At 37.1% G+C, this 9,624-nt stretch overlaps 1 protein-coding gene across 1 annotated transcript in view; it reads right to left on the bottom strand.

Annotated features, from left to right (window-relative positions):
• Positions 1-780: 780 nt before the first annotated feature.
• LOC100718363 (uncharacterized) overlaps positions 781-9,624 on the bottom strand; it is a 35,386-nt gene continuing 26,542 nt past the window's right edge. The window contains exon 2 of the transcript XR_010050146.1: positions 781-9,624. This exon is cut by the window's right edge and continues 21,648 nt beyond it. The gene's annotated coding sequence lies outside the window, so the exon portion shown is untranslated.

Genomic DNA, 9,624 nt, shown 5'->3' with positions numbered 1-9,624 from the left:
ACTGATTCAGAAAATTCTCTTTACAAAATGCCAAACTTGAAAGGAACATTTAGTTATACATAATTTAAGGTGAAAGAAAAAGGGTACTCGAGGCTGTTTTACATCTCTGCTTGGTGATCAATTGGAAGACTGGATATCTTGGCCACCCAGTCAAAGATAATGAAACCCATACTTTTAGCCATGTAGTTACTTCTTCTTTAAAAACTTCCACTCCTTTTACCTAAATTGAAACATCTCAATTCCAAGCTGAAAGAATTATGAAAATAACAAAAAGAAATCAATAAAAAATCTTTTTATTACTCCTACTGAGGGACATTACTAATTTCCATACTAGCAGCTCGTAGGCTTTCATAGTCTCAGCCTCCATAAATCATTAGTCTCCATGATGAATTCCCTATGAATCTGTGTGTATACTATTGGTACTTTTATACTGGTGAATTCCTTTCTTTTTGAACCTGGAATTCTAGAGTAACTAGAGGTGATGAAGTACTTTAAAAACACAAGATGCATCAGAGCTCTCTAGCATAATTTGAATGGAAACTTTCTGGAGAAATAGAGATAGGCTGAGAAACTCCTTTTATGGAACCAGTCTTTGAATGAAAATGAAGAACCTGGGGAAGAATATTCAAGAGACATTGACATCTGATCATGCATACTCTTAAAGAAATTTTAAAATATTAAAGAAATTTATTCCAAAAGTCCACATCAAATCCTTACTTTCAAACATAATAGCCAGAAAGATACTGAGTTGGAAGAGCACAAAAGTACTTAAGAATGATCTGGTTTTATAAAAAAGTTTTATTTCAAATATAATAATTTAACTTTAATATCCCTTTGCAAGTCTTCTCCTTTAAACTTGGATAACCCCAATACAAACATTTTTTCTGTACTTGTTATTGCTAAAAGCAAAGATATAGTAGCCAATCAATTGAGGGTTCTTTTGCTTGATTCAGATAAAAATCATGAGTTTTCAAACTGTAGTTTTGCTAAGGGTGATAATATCACTAGTCTTCAACAGTTAATGCTGGATGCCATCAATCAATTCACTTGGATGTCATTTTCTGTCACAGATCTTTGTTGGCTGCTAGTCTCTGGAGTGCTCCGGAGTAGCAGTGTTTTAACAGAAACCTTTTATTGCTCTTTCTTCTAAATCAGTTTCTCAGTCCTCGCTACTCAAGATAACAATCCTGAGAAGTATATTTACAAAACTTTTTGAGTCCAGATTATAGGAGAAATAGATCACAACCTGATTTATAGTCCTACCAGAATGAGACTTTATTGGAACGAGACCTGTGAGGTGGCACAGGTGGATCAGTGTAGGAGAGGGAGTACCCCCATATTAATCCAAGAAGTGTGAGGGAAATGCTACTTATACAATAGATGAAGGCTTGTGATTGGCCCAAATGTAGGCCTGTGTTTAGTACCGTAATAATAGTAGTTCATGGGAACATCAGAAATGTGAACTGCTTTACTAACAGCTGTTTCATCTCTAAAAAATAGCAGGGCTCAAACTAGGAAATCTTCAGAAAGGCTAACTTTATTCACAATGAGGAGGCTGGGAATAAAGGTTCTAGATCCCTGTTTGATCTCTGTCACATTACGGGTGGTTTTCTTGACACTTCTTCAAAGAGGCACCAATGTCTGGAGCAGTTGGATGGAGCAGGGAGGGCAACATAGCTGATGGCTAAGTTGAACCTTCTGTAGGTCAAAGAATGGCCACTAAGTAACCAACTGAAGACACTTAGATAAGTTATCTTAGTGCATCCTTGAATGGGTGGGTACTGAGAAGACTGAGCGGAAGTGAAAGGAAGCATGTTGGTTACTTCTCTCATTGTTGAGACAAAATACTTGACTCCCAAAATGAAGTAAGGAGAGGTTTCTTCAGCTTACAGGTTTTGGAGATTCCAGTTCCTACTCAGCTGGCTCCAAAGCAGGGTGATGTGGCTAAGGGGCAAGCATTCATGGTGGCTGACTACAAGCAACAAGAGTGAAAAGAGCAGAAAGCAAGAGCACGATTTTCCCCTTCCTTATGTTTTATATCAGCTACCTGCCCCTGAGTGGGTACAGTACTCACATTAACAATCCCTGAGCTAGTCAGTGAACCAATCACAAATGCTACTCAGCTGCTTTTGGAAATCTTATCCCCCAAGACTGCTTGAGGCTTTGGGGGGACATCTAAACACAAACCATAACTATCCACTCCTGGCCCCCCAAAGACTCATGCATATCCTTTATATGAAAGACATTTAGTCCATCTCCAAGAGTTGCCAAAGTCCTAACAGCTTTAGCTGAAACTGTTCCAGAATGGTGATGGACTCTATCTTCCTTACTTCATTTTGGGAGTCAAGCATTTTGTCTCAGCAATGACAAAAAAGTAACCAACACACTTCCTTGCTGAAAATACCAAGTCCCAAGAGAGATGTAAGACAAACTCTTATCTGAAAACCCCATACAAATTAAAACAAAGTTAAAAACTTCTCTTGGACTGACTTTGCTCCCTCCTTACAGATTTCCCAGATGATCTGCATTCCTGACTTTTCTAAGCTTCCAGGTTCTCCATTGCACCTTCGGCTTCACACAGTTTCACACAATGCCTTCACAGGGGCACACAGCCTGACCTCCTAGGCCTTCTGAAATCAGAGTGAAAGCCTTTTCAAATTCAGAACACTTGTATGTTGTACGCATCTAAGACCAGTGCCACATGGATGATGCCAAGGTCTGATGCCAGCTGTAGTGGCAGCCAGGTTTTCTTCTCTCTTGGCTTTAGGGGTTGAGTGCCTGAATAACTGCACACTCTGAATCCAATTATGAGGAACAAATTCTCTAAACTGCTGCCATTCTGGGACCTAGTTTGGCTGCCATCATTTTGGAAACTTGTGTAGACTCCATCACCATTCTAGAACATGACATTTTGCGACTTTCTCCTCAAAGCAAAGTCTTTCCCTTCTGTTTTGAGTGGCAAGGGTGGAAAGTCATCACTTCCTGTGATCCCTATAGGCCAGATTTTCTATTATTTCTCAGCTAACAAGATCACAGTTCTATCATTACAGTTCACAGTTTTACTGGACTTTCCTTTCTGGCCAAATTCACAATGTTTTAAATAATCCTGCTGGGATCTTTGCTCTTAATTCATTACATAAACCTGATGAAAAGTTTCCAACAATAGCCATTCCATGGCTTTAACACTTGACTGCCTTGAAATCCCTTTGCTAGATTAATTAGCACACTTCCTTTAATCTCAGTCTCAGGCAAAGTCACTTGACAGGAGCAAAATTCAGATACACTATCTGTCAAGCCATAACACATATTGCCTGGAGTCCAATAGCAATGTAGTCCTTTTTCCAGAAGAAACCTTCAAAGCCTGGTCTTTACCAGCAGGATTTTTGCTAGCCTTCTGATCTTCTGAGTTCTGACTAGAATGTCCCATACAGAGCAGCCTAAGGCATTCCAGTAGAACTCTTTTCAAGTGACATCTCAGAACCTTTCCAAACTCTTCCCACAAGACATTCCTAAAGGCTCTTAAACCATATGGTCAGGTGCAGTCAGCAATGACCCCATTCCACTGGTATCAAGTTCTGTCTTGTTTACTTTTCTCTCCTTGCTGAGATAAAATACCTTACATCAAAAATTAAGGAAGGAAAGGTTTATTTAGTTCACAATTCATGGAAGGCTTTAGTCTATAATCAGTTAGATCCAAGGCAAGGTGGTATGGCTAAGGGACAATCATTCATGGTGGCTGCAAGCAACAACTCTCTTGTATGCCAGCTACCAGCTCCTCAGTGAGTGTGGCACTCACACTGTGGATTGCAGCACTAGACAATTAATCAATCAGAAATGCTAGACTCAGCCACCTTGAAAATGCTTGCTCCTTCATGATTGTATGAGGCTTTGTGAGGATATTAAAACACAAACCATAACAGGAAGTCTATGGCAAGTGACAGGACCAAGCTTAACCATGCCTGTGTCATATAGTCATAATATAAAAAGGAAGAGTCAGGCATGTCTTGTGTTTTTCATCCTCAAAGCTTTCTTTTGAAGGAGCTTATTCTTTTTGAAGTTCTTATCTATGACTAAGGAGACACTGGGATTTCTCCTATGCCCTACTGAGTAGCCATGATGTTTTCTGTATGTGCCCTATGGAACATATTATTCTCTTCTTCATGTTTATTTTATCGATCCTTGAATACTCAGCTGGTCACCTTGAGCTCTAAATTACCTTTCCTACAGGTTTTATAATTTTTATTTCTCTGGTCCAAACTTTCATTAGATGTTCTGATTTTAAATTGAAGGTCATCACCTTTATAACCAGATTTTTGGAAGCCCACCTCATCAGTTAAATTTTAATTCTGGATAGATGGTAAATAATATTTTCAGTATGAGAATGTTGTAATTATTGTATGGGGCATGCTTCACTAAAATATTTCTTGTGACTTCTGGGAGAGCACGGCGGACAGATAGCAGCAGCTACGGAGGATCTCTGAAAGACTCGGCTTAGAATTCAGGAATGGTGCGGAATAAGGAGTCATAAGCAGGTGGAGATATGCTCTGTTGACCCAGGAACGAACTGGGCTGAGAGAAACCAACTTGGAATGCAGTCCTGGTGCTAGAACAGGAACAGAGGGGCCTCAGTGTGGAGGCTGGAGCCCGCACCATTGGAAGCCACGATTTGGGTTTCTCGCCACGCGGCAGCTGCATCTACATCGGCTCTGCAGGGAGAGAGACCTGAGAACGGGAATCGGTGAACAGAGTTGAAAACAGGATGGGCGGGGAGCTGTGCATTAACTTGCGGTGAGGTGAGTGAGAGAAACTGACACTCTTCCACAGTTTAATGAGACCCCAGCGGAAGACATTCTGGGACTGGGCAGACTTGCGGGAGTGGGGCGCTGCAGCGACTTCAGCCACATATCCCCCCTCTCAAGCGGGATTGGTGAGAAGTGCCTAGCCTACATGACGCTGCTGGTGGAGACCCAATAGGCTAGCACAACCCAGATCCCAGAGCCTGAGGGTGGCCTGGAGGGGTGGGCCTCGAGTAGGCTGCCTGGTCTACAATTTCCTGGTGTGCTGCGGTGGGCGGGAAAACCTAGCCGGGGCAATTCAATCAGGCTGTGGCTGACAGGGAGGGAAGCTGGGCCTCCTATATAAGCTTGCATATATAAGGAACAAAGAATATGGGAAGAGGCAGCAACAAGAAAGGCTCCTCGGCCCCCAATCCTAAGAAACAGGCAATAGCGGACACTGCACCAATAGACATAAAGCGCCATCTAGAGAGCCTCATAGATCAGTTCAGGAATGAAGTTATTAATGACCTGAAGCTAGAAATAAGCAGAATAGTTAGAGAAATGCTAAGCACCACCCAAGAAAAAACAGATGGTGGAATGGAAGAACAGAAAAAGAGGGGAGAATTGTTTGATGGAGAAAATAGAGAAAGCATAGAATACATGAAGCAGGTTCAAAGAGACTACCAGGAAACTAAAAAACTCTATAGAAAACTGGCATAACAGCTTGAAAGAAACTAAGGACAGACTATCTGAACTGGAGGGCAGATTTGTAATATGGGAGAATGAAATAAAAAACTTCTTAAAAGTAACAAAGAAACAAACAGCAATAATACAAAGACTAGAAGATGATAAGAGGATCCATAACTTAAGAATTAAGAACATAAAAGAAGAAGTAGGGACACAAACAAATGAGCTACAAAAGCTACTCACAGAAATAATCCAGGAGAATTTTCCTAATTTAGCAAAAGATAAAGATGCTCAGAAGTATGAGGCATACAGGACCCCAGCCACCTACAACCCAAACAGAGCAGCACCCAGGCATATAATAATAAAAATTCCAGAAATTCAATACAAGAACAGAATATTAAAAGCTGTCAGAGACAAGAAACACACCACTTACAAGGGAACACCCATCAGAATTACAGCAGATTTCTCTGCACAAACCATCAAATCACAAAGAGTGTGGGGGGAAATAATTCAAGCTTTGAAAGATAATAATCTCCAGCCAAGATTGATATATCCTGCACAACTATCCCTGGAAATTGATGGAAAAACAAGGTGCTTCCAGGATAAAGAGGAACTAGGGGAATTTGCAGCCACCAATTCAACTATACAGAGAATACTGCAGGATATTCTAAAAAAGAAAAATACAAAGAATCCAGAAACAGTGGCATAGAGGCCACAATGAATGGAACAGAAAACAAAATGAAGAAGACAAACTGACAACTAATGACAGAAAAAGAGCTCAACAGAAAAGAGGTAGAGAAGATTGGATGATAGGAACAGCTATTTTGGAGAAAATGACATCTTAATAGGTAATACTGATTTAGTATCATCTTGTTTTGAAGTCTCATCAAGCTTTTGTCCTTCTGTCTCCATTGGTCTAAACAGGTTGTATCTTATTGGATTTTATTATGTACGATAGTATAAGCAAAAACTTTTAAAGACAAGGAGATTATACAGAAACCATTGTTCATTTTCTGTTAGTTGATTCTAAATATCCTGTAATGCTGTCATTCTCTTAAATAGTTTTACATTGTTTTGATATATTTGATGCTACAGTATACAAAGTTATACTCAAAAATTTCAAGGAAAGAGACAATATGGTAACTACTTTTATGTCAGGATTATCTTATGGTGAAACACTATTCTGCTTAAATGGTTATGTTTTGATCTGCACTGTTTCGCTGTTATGTACTCTTTTATCTCAATCTCCACTTCATTATTTACTTTTTTATTTTTATCCTTTTAATTAAGGGAAAAATAAATAAAAAATAGCAGGATATATTATAGTAACCCACTTTGACTTTCCATTATCTTGATTTAAAGTCCTGTATTACTCTCACCATCTTGTTTTTGACTGATGTCCCCCTATTCTGTTTTGCTTGATAGTACCAGGTTCGAAAGTTTAAGCAACAGCTGTGAAGATAGTGAGATTCATTATGACACCCATTCTCATTGACTTTTATCTACTTTTGAAGACCTATAATGTCTCCAATGTTTTGGTTTTGTCAGTTTTGTTCTTTACTGTTTTGTTCAATTTTATTATAACTGATGATATAGGCAATTCTATTAGAGATGGCAGGAGGCATTATGGTAACCATTATTGATCACCTTGTATTATGCTTTTACATTATCTATTATGTCCACCCTTTTGATTTGATTGACTCTGTTCTGTTAGGTCACATTTGGTTCTACTCCCTTCCAAAAAAGTAGTAAGAACTGTGGGAGCAACAAAACCCAAAATGTGTAATTGTCATTGTACAAAAGAGAGGAAAAGAAAGTGCTCTAAACGATATAACTGCATGTATATTTAAGTGTATAAGATAGAAAATGATATCACTGAGTTTTATTGGATCATTGAACAGAACTGTTTGCAGTCTCACTGTTGGAATGTCCACTTTACAAGCTTTAACTTTGTGACTTGAACAATTATTTCTAAGATGACAATATGTAATCCATTAACTAGTGATTTCCTACTGTTTATTTTTTCTATAAATCTGTATAACTTGTACCCTTTCTCTGCTTTTTTTTCCTCCTTAAATAAAATTTAAAAAAATGAAATACTTCTTGTTCATATACAATTCAAATTTAACTTTGATAGTCTCTATTTTATCTGTAACCTTAGACTAAACACTTTAGTAACACTACACGTGGCCTTTGCTTTTGTCCCCAGTGAATGTTTTCAACCTATGTTGGCAGCAATTTGCCTTGCTCTGCAGAGTGTATGCCCTCAGAAGGTTCATAGTTAAAGACTGGCATTTACTCTCAGAATGCTCACAGGGTCTTTCTCCTTGATAAGCTGTGTTTAACCTGTGTACAACAGGCATCATGCATAGAAGTAAAATCCCAACTAGCCACTTCCTGCTATCTTTTCAGGTATTCACAGCTGAACAAAAACTTACTGCTTCATAAACAAATACAAAATCTAAACATAGTGATATTTTATCTAAAAGTAATATATCCGAGCACTTGAATTCACTGTCTCAAAATCCTAATTAGAAATTCTTATCTAATTTGTATTTTAAAATTTTAAGGTGTTTAAAACCATACTGAATATAAAACTCCAAAATTTATGCCAAGCCAATGAATCTATATTAGGAAAATGACATATCAACAATATAAAATTTTATGAAAATTATCTATTGGCCAAATTAGAAATCGAAAGGGACACGCTTTACTCAATCAGAATTTATGTATTTCATTAATTTGCACTGATTCTTTTGTTACATGTGATAAAGTATAAAATGTCTAACAATGCGAAATTTGGGTTAAGATAATAGATTGGCAGTTAAATCTAATTCTATCCTCTCTAAGCATATGTAGCAATAAAATTAAAGGATTAAAAAAAGACAGACATAAGTCCTTGAAATGAAGAAAAATAAAGAGATCAATTGCAATAAAGTTTTAGAAATTTGAAAGATAAATTTGAGTCAGCAGCACTCAGAAAGCTGACAAGAGAGAGAATTGGGACTAGCCTAATTTATACGAGGATTCTCAAAAGTCTGTAATGGAAAACATTATGTCAATTATTCCTGGTGTGTTTGAAAGAGAGTAGTAGCATTAGATTTAGCATACTGAATAAAGCAGATTTACTTTTCCAGTGTGAGTTGGCATCATTCAATGCACTGAGGATTAAGATAGGATGAATAAATGCAGGAAATATAAAATCAGTCCTTCTTTCAGAACTGGAATATCCATCATTCTACCTTCAGATATCTGAATTCCAATTTTGACCACACGGGAGTCAATATTGCAAAAAGCTCATGTGTTCAGATCTAGTCTTCTTTTAATTTCTCTCTTTTGTTTGGAATAGATTGAGTGACCAGCATTTCTGAAAAGCCTCTATATGAAAGACAGAATGAAACATATGCACCAAAGAAAAATAACAATTTGAAAGAAACAAATTATTTGGGGGAAAACTAATACTCTATTATTAATTATAGAAATATGAACACAATCCATAGTGCCATAAAACAGACATAAATTTTCCTGAGATCAAGAGTGTGGGGGGAAAATGAGTGGAACAAACACAGGAGAACTTTTGGGAGACACATTATTTATATTTTGATTATGGTAATTACACAAAATTATATCTTTGTGAAAACTCAATAGTGTATGTAATCTATACTTTAATTAAATTGATTTAAATACCTTTTAGTAATATCTAACATATCAGAAAGATGGAAATTATTGCATGCATTAAACAAAAGTAAGAAGCCTTACAAAAGTGGAACTATTCAGAAATAAAAGAATGCTTTGAAATGAAAAAAATCAAAATGAAAAACACTATGCTGATTTAATCTTCCTGAAGGTAGAGCAATAAATAATTAAATGATGATAGGAGACAAAAAATAGTTAAATAACTTTTTAATATCAAAATTTAACAAATACAGAAGAAAAAGAATATAGAAAATATATGAAATATCCTAGACCAGAGAGACGAATGAACAGTTTTGAAAGGTCTACCAAGTACCCAAAATACTACAATTTAAAAAATCTGAGTAAACTTGATACACATCAAAGATCATTGTTGAAAATTTTACAATAGTAAGAAGAAAGAAAGAAGGTTCTACAAGTTTCTAGAAAGAAAAAGTCAACACAGAAAATAAAAATAATTTTGGGT

The sequence above is a fragment of the Cavia porcellus genome, unplaced genomic scaffold (genome assembly GCF_034190915.1).
Source record: "Cavia porcellus strain 051 isolate PalLab524CR breed Dunkin Hartley unplaced genomic scaffold, mCavPor4.1 scaffold_10, whole genome shotgun sequence".
NCBI lineage: Eukaryota > Metazoa > Chordata > Mammalia > Rodentia > Caviidae > Cavia > Cavia porcellus.
Note: the sequence above shows the minus strand (reverse complement) of the source record. Positions and strands in the feature narration are given on the sequence as shown.